The 15,855-nt window shown below is 46.4% G+C and overlaps 13 non-coding genes across 13 annotated transcripts; all 13 read right to left on the bottom strand.

Annotated features, from left to right (window-relative positions):
* Positions 1–221: 221 nt before the first annotated feature.
* Positions 222–294, bottom strand: TRNAV-CAC (transfer RNA valine (anticodon CAC)). The gene has a single exon. It is a non-coding gene; the product is annotated as a tRNA-Val (tRNA).
* Positions 295–1,127: 833 nt separating this feature from the next.
* TRNAV-AAC (transfer RNA valine (anticodon AAC)) lies at positions 1,128–1,200 on the bottom strand. Its single transcript has one exon. It is a non-coding gene; the product is annotated as a tRNA-Val (tRNA).
* A 931-nt stretch (positions 1,201–2,131) lies between these two features.
* TRNAV-CAC (transfer RNA valine (anticodon CAC)) lies at positions 2,132–2,204 on the bottom strand. The gene has a single exon. It is a non-coding gene; the product is annotated as a tRNA-Val (tRNA).
* Positions 2,205–3,517: 1,313 nt separating this feature from the next.
* TRNAV-AAC (transfer RNA valine (anticodon AAC)) lies at positions 3,518–3,590 on the bottom strand. The gene has a single exon. It is a non-coding gene; the product is annotated as a tRNA-Val (tRNA).
* Positions 3,591–4,468: 878 nt separating this feature from the next.
* On the bottom strand, positions 4,469–4,541 carry TRNAV-UAC (transfer RNA valine (anticodon UAC)). Its single transcript has one exon. It is a non-coding gene; the product is annotated as a tRNA-Val (tRNA).
* A 1,803-nt stretch (positions 4,542–6,344) lies between these two features.
* Positions 6,345–6,416, bottom strand: TRNAV-CAC (transfer RNA valine (anticodon CAC)). The gene has a single exon. It is a non-coding gene; the product is annotated as a tRNA-Val (tRNA).
* A 1,313-nt stretch (positions 6,417–7,729) lies between these two features.
* Positions 7,730–7,802, bottom strand: TRNAV-AAC (transfer RNA valine (anticodon AAC)). The gene has a single exon. It is a non-coding gene; the product is annotated as a tRNA-Val (tRNA).
* An 878-nt stretch (positions 7,803–8,680) lies between these two features.
* Positions 8,681–8,753, bottom strand: TRNAV-UAC (transfer RNA valine (anticodon UAC)). Its single transcript has one exon. It is a non-coding gene; the product is annotated as a tRNA-Val (tRNA).
* A 1,803-nt stretch (positions 8,754–10,556) lies between these two features.
* Positions 10,557–10,628, bottom strand: TRNAV-CAC (transfer RNA valine (anticodon CAC)). The gene has a single exon. It is a non-coding gene; the product is annotated as a tRNA-Val (tRNA).
* An 834-nt stretch (positions 10,629–11,462) lies between these two features.
* On the bottom strand, positions 11,463–11,535 carry TRNAV-AAC (transfer RNA valine (anticodon AAC)). The gene has a single exon. It is a non-coding gene; the product is annotated as a tRNA-Val (tRNA).
* Positions 11,536–12,846: 1,311 nt separating this feature from the next.
* Positions 12,847–12,919, bottom strand: TRNAV-UAC (transfer RNA valine (anticodon CAC)). The gene has a single exon. It is a non-coding gene; the product is annotated as a tRNA-Val (tRNA).
* An 834-nt stretch (positions 12,920–13,753) lies between these two features.
* TRNAV-AAC (transfer RNA valine (anticodon AAC)) lies at positions 13,754–13,826 on the bottom strand. Its single transcript has one exon. It is a non-coding gene; the product is annotated as a tRNA-Val (tRNA).
* A 1,311-nt stretch (positions 13,827–15,137) lies between these two features.
* Positions 15,138–15,210, bottom strand: TRNAV-UAC (transfer RNA valine (anticodon UAC)). The gene has a single exon. It is a non-coding gene; the product is annotated as a tRNA-Val (tRNA).
* Positions 15,211–15,855: the final 645 nt, after the last annotated feature.

Genomic DNA, 15,855 nt, shown 5'->3' with positions numbered 1-15,855 from the left:
CCGTAGAACAACTTGTTAAGAACTATTGTTATAGTACGCCAATTTCAAACGTATTACGCCAATGTCGGGAGCCGTGAAAGTAATTTCCCGCTTTTCCCCAGTATGATACCACGTGAATGCTACACCACGCTCGCCTTCTTCACACTCCTAGCATTTTTCTCCCATTGTCGCCTATCAGTAATGCACAAAAATCAGACAGCGGTTTTCCAATGTAAATAAGCTGTTTCCGCCCGGTATCGAACCGGGGACCGTCCGCGTGTGAGGCGGATGTGATAACCACTACACCACGGAAACAACCGCATGTCTTGGCATTTACAGAATATATTCCATCTGCAAACTAAAGCCAGTTTTGAGCATTTTTTGATGTGCAGCGTTAAGCGAACGTGTAAACTTTCATGTCTGTGGAACGTATGTACTGCACATTAAATTAATGCTCGAAATTTCCGGCGGCCTGTAATTTTAAAAATGGGAGCTAGTGAGATCTAGACAATGTCGGAACCCTGATGAAAATTTCGCGTGGATTACTACTTTCCCGCCTGCTTTATTCACACTCCTAGCCTTTTAATCTTCCATTGCCGCCATAAGACCTATCTGTGTTTCAGAATATATAATTTAAAATGTGACTTTCCAATATGAAATTAGTTCACCCCGCCCAGCATATAACCGCGGACCTTCCACGGGTTACACGGATGTGCTAACCATTACACAATGCAAAAAACTGCTTGTTTTGCAATTTACAGAACGCATTCATGTTGTTCACTAAAGCAACTTTGTTGCATTCATTGATGTACAGTGCTAAGCACAAGTGTAAATGTGTTTGTCTGTCTAAAATGCCTTTTTTACAGCTTGAAGTAGGTCGCGTTATATCCAGTGCCATGGAATAAGGACCGGAGGAGCAAATACATTATAGAACATTCAGATACAAAAAAGCAGACGAAAACGACTTGTTAATGGAACTATTCTTATAGAACAAGAATATAACACGATTTACACCACCGTCGGCTGCCGTGAGAGCAACTCTCCGTGTTTGCCCATTATCATACCAGGTGAATGCTGGGCCTCGCTCGCCTTCTTCACACCTACAGTGTTGCACAAAAATTAGACAGTGTTTTTCCAATGAAAATTGCTGTTTCCGCCCGGGATTGAACCGGGGACCTTCCGCGTGTTAGGGGAATGTGATAACCACTACACCACGGAAACAACCGCGCATAGACTCATTTACAGGATATATTCAAGCTTTAAACAAAAGCTACTTTGTAGCATTCGGTGATGTGCAGTGTTAAGCACATGTATTTGGTAGAAATTAAAGTAGGGCGCGAAACTTCCAGTGCCCTGGAATATGGACCACAGGAGTAATGATATTGTAGAACCTTCAGATACTATAACAGAAGCAATAGAACAACTGGTCGAAGGAACTATTGTTATAGAACGCCAATTTCATTCGTTTTTCACCGCCGACGGCCGCCGTGCAGGAAACTTCCCGTGGATTCCCATTATCATAGCACGTGAACGATGAGCCCCGCTCGCCATTTTCACACATCTAATATTTTTCTGGCCGCCTCTGTGGTGTAGTGGTTAGAGTGATTAGCTGCCACACCCGGAGGTCCGGGTTCGATTCCCGGCTCTGCCACGAAATTTGAAAAGTGGTACGAGGGCTGGAACGGGGTTCACTCAGCCTCGGGAGGTCAACTGAGTAGAGGTGGGTTCCATTCCCACCTCAGCCATCCTGGAAGTGGTTTTCCGTGGTTTCCCACTTCTCCTCCAGGCGAATGCCGGGATGGTACCTAACATAAGGCCACGGCCGCTTCCTTCCCTCCAAACTTCCCATCCCCCTACAAGGCCATGTTCAGCATAGCAGGTGAGGCCGCCTGGGCGAGGTACTGGTCATACTCCCCAGTTGTATCCCCCGACCAAGAGTCTGAAGCTCCAGGACACTGCCCTTGCGGCGGTAGAGGTGGGATCCCTCGCTAAGTCCGAGGGAAAAACCAAACCTGGAGGGTAAACAGATGATGATGATACCACGTGAATGCTACACCACGCTCGCCTTCTTCACACTCCTAGCATTTTTCTCCCATTGTCACCTATCAGTGATGCACAAAAGTCAGACTGCGGTTTTCCAATGTAAATAAGCTGTTTCCGCCCGGTATCGAACCGGGGACATTCCGCGTGTGAGGCGGATGTGATAACCACTACACCACGGAAACAACCGCATGTCTTGGCATTTACAGAATATATTCAATCTGCAAACTAAAGCCAGTTTTGAGCATTGTTTGATGTGCAGCGTTAAGCGAACGTGTAAACTTTCATGTCTGTGGAACGTATGTACTGCACATTAAATTAATGCTCGAAATTTCCGGCGACCTAGAATTTAAAAAATGGGAGCTAGTGAGATCTAGACAATGTCGGAACCCTGATGAAAATTTCGCGTGGATTACTACTTTCCCGCCTGCTTTATTCACACTCCTAGCCTTTTAATCTTCCATTGCCGCCATAAGACCTATCTGTGTTTCAGAATATATAATTTAAAATGTGACTTTCCAACGTGATTAGCTGCCACCCCCGGAGGTCCGGGTTCGATTCCCGGCTCTGCCACGAAATTTGAAAAGTGGTACGAGGGCTGGAACGGGGTCCACTCAGCCTCGGGAGGTCAACTGAGTAGAGGTGGGTTCGATTCCCACCTCAGCCATCCTGGAAGTGGTTTTCCGTGGTTTCCCACTTCTCCTCCAGGCGAATGCCGGGATGGTACCTAACTTAAGGCCACGGCCGCTTCCTTCCCTCTTCCTTACCTATCCCTTCCAATCTTCCCATCCCTCCACAAGGCCCCTCTTCAGCATAGCAGGTGAGGCCGCCTGGGCGAGGTACTGGTCATACTCCCCAGTTGTATCCCCCGACCAAGAGTCTGAAGCTCCAGGACACTGCCCTTGAGGTGGTAGAGGTGGGATCCCTCGCTAAGTCCGAGGGAAAAACCGAACCTGGAGGGTAAACAGATGATGATGATGATGATGATGATGACTTTCCAATATGAAATTAGTTCACCCCGCCCAGCATATAACCGCGGACCTTCCACGGGTTACACGGATGTGCTAACCATTACACAATGCAAAAAACTGCTTGATTTGCAATTTACAGAATGCATTCATGTTGTTCACTAAAGCAACTTTGTTGCATTCATTGATGTGCAGTGCTAAGCACAAGTGTAAATGTGTTTGTCTGTCTAAAATGCCTTTTTTACAGCTTGAAGTAGGTCGCGTTATATCCAGTGCCATGGAATAAAGATCGGAGGAGCAAATACATTATAGAACATTCAGATACTAAAACAGCAGACGAAAACGACTTGTTAATGGAACTATTCTTATAGAACAAGAATATAACACGATTTACACCACCGTCGGCAGCCGTGAGAGCAACTCTCCGTGTTTGCCCATTATCATACCAGGTGAATGCTGGGCCTCGCTCGCCTTCTTCACACCTACAGTGCTGCACAAAAATTAGACAGTGTTTTTCCAATGAAAATAGCTGTTTCCGCCCGGGATTGAACCGGGGACCTTCCGCGTGTTAGGCGGACGTGATAACCACTACACCACGGAAACGACCGAGCACAGTTTCACTTTCAGGATATATTCAAGCTTTAAACAAAAGCTACTTCGTAGCATTCGGGGATGTGCAGTGTTAAGCACATGTATTTGTTGGAAATCCTCCTCTGTGGTGTAGTGGTTAGCGTGATTAGCTGCCACCCCCGGAGGCCCTGGTTCGATTCCCGGCTCTGCCACGAAATTTGAAAAGTGGTATGAGGGCTGGAACGGGGTCCACTCAGCCTCGGGAGGTCAACTGAGTAGAGGTGGGTTCGATTCCCACCTCAGCCATCCTGGACGTGGTTTTCCGTGGTTTCCCACTTCTCCTCCAGGCGAATGCCGGGATGGTACCTAACATAAGGCCACGGCCGCTTCCTTCCCTATTCCTTGCCTATCCCTTTAAATCTTCCCATCCCGCCAAAAGGCCCCTGTTCAGCATAGCAGGTGAGGCCGCCTGGGCGAGGTACTGGTCATTCTCCCCAGTTGTATCCCCGACCAAGAGTCTGAAGCTCCAGGACACTGCCCTTGAGGTGGTAGAGGTGGGATCCCTCGCTGTGTCCGAGGGAAAAGCCGAACCTGGAGGGTAAACAGATGATGATGATGATGATTTGTTAGAAATTAAAATAGGGCGCGAAACTTCCAGTGCCCTGGAATATGGACCACAGGAGCAATGATATTGTAGAACCTTCAGATACTATAACAGAAGCCCTAGAACGTCCATTTCATTCGTTTTTCACAGCCGACGATTGCCGTGCAGGAAACTTCCCCTTGATTCCCATTATCATAGCACGTGAACGATGGGCCCCGCTCGCCATTTCCACACATCTAGTATTTTCCTACCATTGTCACATATTATTGTTGCACAAAAAAGCAGTGGTTTTCCTGTAAAAAAGAACTGTTTCCGCCCGGGCTCGAACCGGGGACCTTCCGCGTGTAAAGCGGATGTGATAACCACTACACCACGGAAACAACCACATGTCTGGGCATTTACAGAATATATTCAAGCTGAAAACCAAAGCCAGTGTGTGGCATTCCTTGATGTGCTGTGTTAAGCAAAGGTGTAAACTTTATGTCTGTGGAACGTCTGTGCTCCACACTAAATTAAAGCGCGAAATTTCCGGTGGCCTGGAATTTGTACCAGAGGAGCTAGTAAGACCTAGATTAAACACTTATAACGACAGTCGAAAAACAACTTCATAACCCTCTACTGCAAACTGTTTCTCTCAGGCAACATATTACTTTTCACTTGTATGAATGGATAAGGGCCGCCTCTGTGGTGTAGTGGTTAGCGTGATTAGCTACCACCCCCGGAGGCCCGGGTTCGATTCCCGGCTCTGCCACGAAATTTGAAAAGTGGTACGAGGGCTGGAATGGGGTCCACTCAGCCTCGGGAGGTCACCTGAGTAGAGGTGGGTTCGATTCCCACCTCAGCCATCCTCGAAGGCGAATAACTGGATGGTACCTAACTTAAGGCCACGGCAGCTTCCTTCCCTCATCCTTGCCTATCCCTTCCAATCTTCCCATCCCCCTGCAAGGCCCCTGTTCACCATAGCAGGTGAGGCCGCCTGGGCGAAGTACTGGTCATACTCCCCAGTTGTATCCCCCGACCAAGAGTCTGAAGCTCCAGGACACTGCCCTTGAGGCGGTGGGATCCCTCGCTGAGTCCGAGGGAAAAGCCGAACAGATGATGATGATGATGATGATGATAAATGGATAAATAGTTTTATGGACAATCTTAACTTTACAAGCATTTAAAGACATATACCAGTGATGCCTACATTTTCATTTATACTGTACATAACATAAGCCAAAGGTAGACCTTCAACATTGTCGACATCCACGCGTACCAACCACCGTTTATTTATCGTGGGCGCTCCCCATCACAAAACCACAGGCTTTAGGAGTATTCCCCGACCAAGAGTCTGAAGCTCCAGTACATCTGGCTCAACATCAAAAACATAGCGACATATGGTCGTGCAAGTTCTACTTGCGCCTTGCAGTATGTACCCATGGATAGTAGGCAGGAATTAAATTCCAGAAATTTCAGGAACTGTAACAGCGGCCGTAGAACAAGTTGTTAAGAACTATTGTTATAGGACGCCAATTTCAAACGTTTTACGCCAATGTCGGGAGCCGTGAAAGTAATTTGCCGCTTTTCCCCAGTATGATACCACCTAGTCCGCCTCTGTGGTGTAGTGGTTAGCGTGATTATCTGCCACCCCCGGAGGTCCGGGTTCGATTCCCGGCTCTGCCACGAAATTTGAAAGTGGTACGAGGGCTGGAACGTGGTCCACTCATCCTCGGGAGGTCAACTGAGTAGAGGTGGGTTCGATTCCCATCTCAGCCATCCTGGAAGTGGTTTTCCGTGGTTTCCCACTTCTCCTCCAGGCGAATGCCGGGATGGTACCTATCTTAAGGCCACGGCCGCTTCCTTCCCTCTTCCTTGCCTATTCAGTCCAATCTTCCCATCCCTCCACAAGGCCCTGTTCAGCATAGCAGGTGAGGCCGCCTGGGCGAGGTACTGGTCATACTCCCCAGTTGTATCCCCCGACCAAGAGTCTGAAGCTCCAGGACACTGCCCTTGCGGCGGTAGAGGTGGGATCCCTCGCTAAGTCCGAGGGAAAAACCGAACCTGGAGGGTAAACAGATGATGATGATACCACGTGAATGCTACACCACGCTCGCCTTCTTCACACTCCTAGCATTTTTCTCCCATTGTCACCTATCAGTGATGCACAAAAGTCAGATTGCGGTTTTCCAATGTAAATAAGCTGTTTCCGCCGGTATCGAACCGGGGACCTTCCGCGTGTGAGGCGGATGTGATAACCACTACACCACGGAAACAACCGCATGTCTTGGCATTTACAGAATATATTCCATCTGCAAACTAAAGCCAGTATTGAGAATTTTTTGATGCGCAACGTTAAGCGAACGTGTCAACTTTCATGTCTGTGGAACGTATGTACTGTACATTAAATTAATGCTCGAAATTTCCGGCGACCTGGAATTTTAAAAATGGGAGCTGGTGAGATCTCGACAATGTCGGAACCCTGATGAAAATTTCGCGTGGATTACTACTTTCCCGCCTGCTTTATTCACACTCCTAGCCTTTTAATCTTCCATTGCCGCCATAAGACCTATCTGTGTTTCAGAATATATAATTTAAAATGTGACTTTCCAACGTGATTAGCTGCCACCCCCGGAGGTCCGGGTTCGATTCCCGGCTCTGCCACGAAATTTGAAAAGTGGTACGAGGGCTGGAACGGGGTCCACTCAGCCTCGGGAGGTCAACTGAGTAGAGGTGGGTTCGATTCCCACCTCAGCCATCCTGGAAGTGGTTTTCCGTGGTTTCCCACTTCTCCTCCAGGCGAATGCCGGGATGGTACCTAACTTAAGGCCACGGCCGCTTCCTTCCCTCTTCCTTACCTATCCCTTCCAATCTTCCCATCCCTCCACAAGGCCCCTCTTCAGCATAGCAGGTGAGGCCGCCTGGGCGAGGTACTGGTCATACTCCCCAGTTGTATCCCCCGACCAAGAGTCTGAAGCTCCAGGACACTGCCCTTGAGGTGGTAGAGGTGGGATCCCTCGCTAAGTCCGAGGGAAAAACCGAACCTGGAGGGTAAACAGATGATGATGATGATGATGATGATGACTTTCCAATATGAAATTAGTTCACCCCGCCCAGCATATAACCGCGGACCTTCCACGGGTTACACGGATGTGCTAACCATTACACAATGCAAAAAACTGCTTGATTTGCAATTTACAGAATGCATTCATGTTGTTCACTAAAGCAACTTTGTTGCATTCATTGATGTGCAGTGCTAAGCACAAGTGTAAATGTGTTTGTCTGTCTAAAATGCCTTTTTTACAGCTTGAAGTAGGTCGCGTTATATCCAGTGCCATGGAATAAAGATCGGAGGAGCAAATACATTATAGAACATTCAGATACTAAAACAGCAGACGAAAACGACTTGTTAATGGAACTATTCTTATAGAACAAGAATATAACACGATTTACACCACCGTCGGCAGCCGTGAGAGCAACTCTCCGTGTTTGCCCATTATCATACCAGGTGAATGCTGGGCCTCGCTCGCCTTCTTCACACCTACAGTGCTGCACAAAAATTAGACAGTGTTTTTCCAATGAAAATAGCTGTTTCCGCCCGGGATTGTACCGGGGACCTTCCGCGTGTTAGGCGGACGTGATAACCACTACACCACGGAAACGACCGAGCACAGTTTCACTTTCAGGATATATTCAAGCTTTAAACAAAAGCTACTTCGTAGCATTCGGGGATGTGCAGTGTTAAGCACATGTATTTGTTGGAAATCCTCCTCTGTGGTGTAGTGGTTAGCGTGATTAGCTGCCACCCCCGGAGGCCCTGGTTCGATTCCCGGCTCTGCCACGAAATTTGAAAAGTGGTATGAGGGCTGGAACGGGGTCCACTCAGCCTCGGGAGGTCAACTGAGTAGAGGTGGGTTCGATTCCCACCTCAGCCATCCTGGACGTGGTTTTCCGTGGTTTCCCACTTCTCCTCCAGGCGAATGCCGGGATGGTACCTAACATAAGGCCACGGCCGCTTCCTTCCCTATTCCTTGCCTATCCCTTTAAATCTTCCCATCCCGCCAAAAGGCCCCTGTTCAGCATAGCAGGTGAGGCCGCCTGGGCGAGGTACTGGTCATTCTCCCCAGTTGTATCCCCGACCAAGAGTCTGAAGCTCCAGGACACTGCCCTTGAGGTGGTAGAGGTGGGATCCCTCGCTGTGTCCGAGGGAAAAGCCGAACCTGGAGGGTAAACAGATGATGATGATGATGATTTGTTAGAAATTAAAATAGGGCGCGAAACTTCCAGTGCCCTGGAATATGGACCACAGGAGCAATGATATTGTAGAACCTTCAGATACTATAACAGAAGCCCTAGAACGTCCATTTCATTCGTTTTTCACAGCCGACGATTGCCGTGCAGGAAACTTCCCCTTGATTCCCATTATCATAGCACGTGAACGATGGGCCCCGCTCGCCATTTCCACACATCTAGTATTTTCCTACCATTGTCACATATTATTGTTGCACAAAAAAGCAGTGGTTTTCCTGTAAAAAAGAACTGTTTCCGCCCGGGCTCGAACCGGGGACCTTCCGCGTGTAAAGCGGATGTGATAACCACTACACCACGGAAACAACCACATGTCTGGGCATTTACAGAATATATTCAAGCTGAAAACCAAAGCCAGTGTGTGGCATTCCTTGATGTGCTGTGTTAAGCAAAGGTGTAAACTTTATGTCTGTGGAACGTCTGTGCTCCACACTAAATTAAAGCGCGAAATTTCCGGTGGCCTGGAATTTGTACCAGAGGAGCTAGTAAGACCTAGATTAAACACTTATAACGACAGTCGAAAAACAACTTCATAACCCTCTACTGCAAACTGTTTCTCTCAGGCAACATATTACTTTTCACTTGTATGAATGGATAAGGGCCGCCTCTGTGGTGTAGTGGTTAGCGTGATTAGCTACCACCCCCGGAGGCCCGGGTTCGATTCCCGGCTCTGCCACGAAATTTGAAAAGTGGTACGAGGGCTGGAATGGGGTCCACTCAGCCTCGGGAGGTCACCTGAGTAGAGGTGGGTTCGATTCCCACCTCAGCCATCCTCGAAGGCGAATAACTGGATGGTACCTAACTTAAGGCCACGGCAGCTTCCTTCCCTCATCCTTGCCTATCCCTTCCAATCTTCCCATCCCCCTGCAAGGCCCCTGTTCACCATAGCAGGTGAGGCCGCCTGGGCGAAGTACTGGTCATACTCCCCAGTTGTATCCCCCGACCAAGAGTCTGAAGCTCCAGGACACTGCCCTTGAGGCGGTGGGATCCCTCGCTGAGTCCGAGGGAAAAGCCGAACAGATGATGATGATGATGATGATGATAAATGGATAAATAGTTTTATGGACAATCTTAACTTTACAAGCATTTAAAGACATATACCAGTGATGCCTACATTTTCATTTATACTGTACATAACATAAGCCAAAGGTAGACCTTCAACATTGTCGACATCCACGCGTACCAACCACCGTTTATTTATCGTGGGCGCTCCCCATCACAAAACCACAGGCTTTAGGAGTATTCCCCGACCAAGAGTCTGAAGCTCCAGTACATCTGGCTCAACATCAAAAACATAGCGACATATGGTCGTGCAAGTTCTACTTGCGCCTTGCAGTATGTACCCATGGATAGTAGGCAGGAATTAAATTCCAGAAATTTCAGGAACTGTAACAGCGGCCGTAGAACAAGTTGTTAAGAACTATTGTTATAGGACGCCAATTTCAAACGTTTTACGCCAATGTCGGGAGCCGTGAAAGTAATTTGCCGCTTTTCCCCAGTATGATACCACCTAGTCCGCCTCTGTGGTGTAGTGGTTAGCGTGATTATCTGCCACCCCCGGAGGTCCGGGTTCGATTCCCGGCTCTGCCACGAAATTTGAAAGTGGTACGAGGGCTGGAACGTGGTCCACTCATCCTCGGGAGGTCAACTGAGTAGAGGTGGGTTCGATTCCCATCTCAGCCATCCTGGAAGTGGTTTTCCGTGGTTTCCCACTTCTCCTCCAGGCGAATGCCGGGATGGTACCTATCTTAAGGCCACGGCCGCTTCCTTCCCTCTTCCTTGCCTATTCAGTCCAATCTTCCCATCCCTCCACAAGGCCCTGTTCAGCATAGCAGGTGAGGCCGCCTGGGCGAGGTACTGGTCATACTCCCCAGTTGTATCCCCCGACCAAGAGTCTGAAGCTCCAGGACACTGCCCTTGCGGCGGTAGAGGTGGGATCCCTCGCTAAGTCCGAGGGAAAAACCGAACCTGGAGGGTAAACAGATGATGATGATACCACGTGAATGCTACACCACGCTCGCCTTCTTCACACTCCTAGCATTTTTCTCCCATTGTCACCTATCAGTGATGCACAAAAGTCAGATTGCGGTTTTCCAATGTAAATAAGCTGTTTCCGCCGGTATCGAACCGGGGACCTTCCGCGTGTGAGGCGGATGTGATAACCACTACACCACGGAAACAACCGCATGTCTTGGCATTTACAGAATATATTCCATCTGCAAACTAAAGCCAGTATTGAGAATTTTTTGATGCGCAACGTTAAGCGAACGTGTCAACTTTCATGTCTGTGGAACGTATGTACTGTACATTAAATTAATGCTCGAAATTTCCGGCGACCTGGAATTTTAAAAATGGGAGCTGGTGAGATCTCGACAATGTCGGAACCCTGATGAAAATTTCGCGTGGATTACTACTTTCCCGCCTGCTTTATTCACACTCCTAGCCTTTTAATCTTCCATTGCCGCCATAAGACCTATCTGTGTTTCAGAATATATAATTTAAAATGTGACTTTCCAATATGAAATTAGTTCACCCCGCCCAGCATATAACCGCGGACCTTCCACGGGTTACACGGATGTGCTAACCATTACACAATGCAAAAAACTGCTTGATTTGCAATTTACAGAATGCATTCATGTTGTTCACTAAAGCAACTTTGTTGCATTCATTGATTTGCAGTGCTAAGCACAAGTGTAAATGTGTTTGTCTGTCTAAAATGCCTTTTTTACAGCTTGAAGTAGGTCGCGTTATATCCAGTGCCATGGAATAAGGACCGGATGAGCAAATACATTATAGAACATTCAGATACTAAAACAGCAGACGAACACGACTTGTTAATGGAACTATTCTAATTGAACACGAATATAACACGATTTACACCACCGTCGGCAGCCGTGAGAGCAACTCTCCGTGTTTGCCCATTATCATACCAGGTGAATGCTGGGCCACTCTCGCCTTCTTCACACCTACAGTGTTGCACAAATATTAAACAGTGTTTTTCCAATGAAAATGGCTGTTCCCGCCCGGGATTGAACCGGGGACCTTCCGCGTGTTAGGCGGATGTGATAACCACTACACCACGGAAACGACCGAGCATAGTCTCACTTAGAGGATATATTCAAGATTTAAACAAAAGCTACTTTGTAGCATTCGGGGATGTGCAGTGTTAAGCACATGTATTTGTTAGAAATTAAAGTAGGGCGCGAAACTTCCAGTGCCCTGGAATATGGACCACAGGAGCAATGATATTGTAGAACCTTCAGATACTATAACAGAAGCCCTAGAACAACTGGTCGAAGGAACTATTGTTATAGAACGCCAATTTCATTCGTTTTTCACCGCCGACGGCCGCCGTGCAGGAAACTTCCCGTGGATTCCCATTATCATAGCACGTGAACGATGGGCCCCGCTCGCCATTTTCACACATCTAATATTTTTCTACCATTGTCACATATTAGTGTTGCACAAAAAAGCAGTGGTTTTCCTATAAAAAAGAGCTGCTTCCGCCCGGGATCGAACCGGGGATATTCCGCGTGTAAAGCATGTCTGGGCATTTACAGAATACATTCAATCTGAAAACCAAAGCCAGTGTGTTGCATTCCTTGATGTGCTGTGTTAACCAAAGGTGTAAACTTTATGTCTGTGGAACGTCTGTGCTCCACACTAAATTAAAGCGCGAAATTTCCGGTGGCCTGGAATTTGTACCAGAGGAGCTGGTAAGACCTAGATTAAACACATATAACGACAGTCGAGAAACAACTTCATAACCCTCTACTGCAAACTGTTTCCCTCAGGCAACAAATTACTTTTCACTTGTATAAATCGATAAATATTCTAGACAGAAGTAGTTTTAATGACAATCCTAAACTTTACAGTCATTTAAAGACATATACCAGTGATGCCTACAATTTCATATATACTGTACATAACATAAGCCAAAACAGCAATACAACCAAAGGTAGACCTTCCACATTGTCAACATCCACGCGTACCAACCACCATTTATTTATCGTGGGCGCTCCCCATCACAAAACCACAGGCTTTAGGAGTACATCTGGCTCAACATCAAAAACATAGCGACATATGGTCGTGCAAGTTGTACTTGTGCCTTGCAGTATGTACCCATGGATAGTAGGCAGGAATTAAATTCCAGAAATTTCAGAAACTGTAACAGCGGCCGTAGAACAACTTGTTAAGAACTATTGTTATAGGACGCCAATTTCAAACGTTTTACGCCAATGTCGGGAGCCGTGAAAGTAATTTCCCGCTTTTGACCAGTATGATACCACGTGAATGCTACACCACGCTCGCCTTCTTCACACTCCTAGCATTTTTCTCCCATTGTCGCCTATCAGTGATGCACAAAAGTCAGACTGCGGCTTTCCAATGTAAACAAGCTGTTTCCGCCAGGTATCGAACCGGGGACCTTCCGCGTGTAAGGCGGATGTGATAACCACTACACCACGGAAACAACCGCATGTCTTGGCATTTACAGAATATATTCCATCTGCAAACTAAAGCCAGTTTTTAGCATTTTTTGATGTGCAGCGTTAAGCGAACGTGTAAACTTTCATGTCTGTGGAACGTATGTACTGCACATTAAATTAATGCTCGAAATTTCCGGCGACCTGGAATTTTAAAAATGGGAGCTAGTGAGATCTAGACAATGTCGGAACCGTGATGAAAATTTCGCGTGGATTACTACTTTCGCGCCTGCTTTATTCACACTCCTAGCCTTTTAATCTCCCATTGCCGCCATAAGACCTAACTGTGTTTCAGAATATATAATTTAAAATGTGACTTTCCAATATGAAATTAGTTCACCCCGCCTAGCATATAACCGCGGACCTTCCACGGGTTACACGGATGTGCTAACCATTACACAATGCAAAAAACAGCTTGATTTGCAATTTACAGAATGCATTCATGTTGTTCACTAAAGCAACTTTGTTGCATTCATTGATGTGCAGTGCTAAGCACAAGTGTAAATGTGTTTGTCTGTCTAAAATACCTTTTTCACAGCTTGAAGTAGGTCGCGTTATATTCAGTGCCATGGAATAAGGACCGGAGGAGCAAATACATTATAGAACATTCAGATACTAAAACAGCAGACGAAAACGACTTGTTAATGGAACTATTCTTATAGAACAAGAATATAACACGATTCACACCACCGTCGGCGGCCGTGAGAGCAACTCTCCGTGTTTGCCCATTATCATACGAGGTGAATGCTGGGCCTCGCTCGCCTTCTTCACACCTACAGTGTTGCACAAAAATTAGACAGTGTTTTTCCAATGAAAATAGCTGTTTCCGCCCGGGATTGAACCGGGGACCTTCCGCGTGTTAGGCGGATGTGATAACCACTACACCACGGAAACGACCGAGCATAGTCTCACTTAGAGGATATATTCAAGATTTAAACAAAAGCTACTTTGTAGCATTCGGGGATGTGCAGTGTTAAGCACATGTATTTGTTAGAAATTAAAGTAGGGCGCGAAACTTCCAGTGCCCTGGAATATGGACCACAGGAGCAATGATATTGTAGAACCTTCAGATACTATAACAGAAGCCCTAGAACAACTGGTCGAAGGAACTATTGTTATAGAACGCCAATTTCATTCGTTTTTCACCGCCGACGGCCGCCGTGCAGGAAACTTCCCGTGGATTCCCATTATCATAGCACGTGAACGATGGGCCCCGCTCGCCATTTTCACACATCTAATATTTTTCTACCATTGTCACATATTAGTGTTGCACAAAAAAGCAGTGGTTTTCCTATAAAAAAGAGCTGCTTCCGCCCGGGATCGAACCGGGGATATTCCGCGTGTAAAGCATGTCTGGGCATTTACAGAATACATTCAATCTGAAAACCAAAGCCAGTGTGTTGCATTCCTTGATGTGCTGTGTTAACCAAAGGTGTAAACTTTATGTCTGTGGAACGTCTGTGCTCCACACTAAATTAAAGCGCGAAATTTCCGGTGGCCTGGAATTTGTACCAGAGGAGCTGGTAAGACCTAGATTAAACACATATAACGACAGTCGAGAAACAACTTCATAACCCTCTACTGCAAACTGTTTCCCTCAGGCAACAAATTACTTTTCACTTGTATAAATCGATAAATATTCTAGACAGAAGTAGTTTTAATGACAATCCTAAACTTTACAGTCATTTAAAGACATATACCAGTGATGCCTACAATTTCATATATACTGTACATAACATAAGCCAAAACAGCAATACAACCAAAGGTAGACCTTCCACATTGTCAACATCCACGCGTACCAACCACCATTTATTTATCGTGGGCGCTCCCCATCACAAAACCACAGGCTTTAGGAGTACATCTGGCTCAACATCAAAAACATAGCGACATATGGTCGTGCAAGTTGTACTTGTGCCTTGCAGTATGTACCCATGGATAGTAGGCAGGAATTAAATTCCAGAAATTTCAGAAACTGTAACAGCGGCCGTAGAACAACTTGTTAAGAACTATTGTTATAGGACGCCAATTTCAAACGTTTTACGCCAATGTCGGGAGCCGTGAAAGTAATTTCCCGCTTTTGACCAGTATGATACCACGTGAATGCTACACCACGCTCGCCTTCTTCACACTCCTAGCATTTTTCTCCCATTGTCGCCTATCAGTGATGCACAAAAGTCAGACTGCGGCTTTCCAATGTAAACAAGCTGTTTCCGCCAGGTATCGAACCGGGGACCTTCCGCGTGTAAGGCGGATGTGATAACCACTACACCACGGAAACAACCGCATGTCTTGGCATTTACAGAATATATTCCATCTGCAAACTAAAGCCAGTTTTTAGCATTTTTTGATGTGCAGCGTTAAGCGAACGTGTAAACTTTCATGTCTGTGGAACGTATGTACTGCACATTAAATTAATGCTCGAAATTTCCGGCGACCTGGAATTTTAAAAATGGGAGCTAGTGAGATCTAGACAATGTCGGAACCGTGATGAAAATTTCGCGTGGATTACTACTTTCGCGCCTGCTTTATTCACACTCCTAGCCTTTTAATCTCCCATTGCCGCCATAAGACCTAACTGTGTTTCAGAATATATAATTTAAAATGTGACTTTCCAATATGAAATTAGTTCACCCCGCCTAGCATATAACCGCGGACCTTCCACGGGTTACACGGATGTGCTAACCATTACACAATGCAAAAAACAGCTTGATTTGCAATTTACAGAATGCATTCATGTTGTTCACTAAAGCAACTTTGTTGCATTCATTGATGTGCAGTGCTAAGCACAAGTGTAAATGTGTTTGTCTGTCTAAAATACCTTTTTCACAGCTTGAAGTAGGTCGCGTTATATTCAGTGCCATGGAATAAGGACCGGAGGAGCAAATACATTATAGAACATTCAGATACTAAAACAGCAGACGAA

The sequence above is a fragment of the Anabrus simplex genome, chromosome 3, assembly GCF_040414725.1.
Source record: "Anabrus simplex isolate iqAnaSimp1 chromosome 3, ASM4041472v1, whole genome shotgun sequence".
Taxonomy (NCBI): Eukaryota; Metazoa; Arthropoda; class Insecta; order Orthoptera; family Tettigoniidae; genus Anabrus; species Anabrus simplex.
This window is presented reverse-complemented; position numbering and strand designations above follow the sequence as displayed.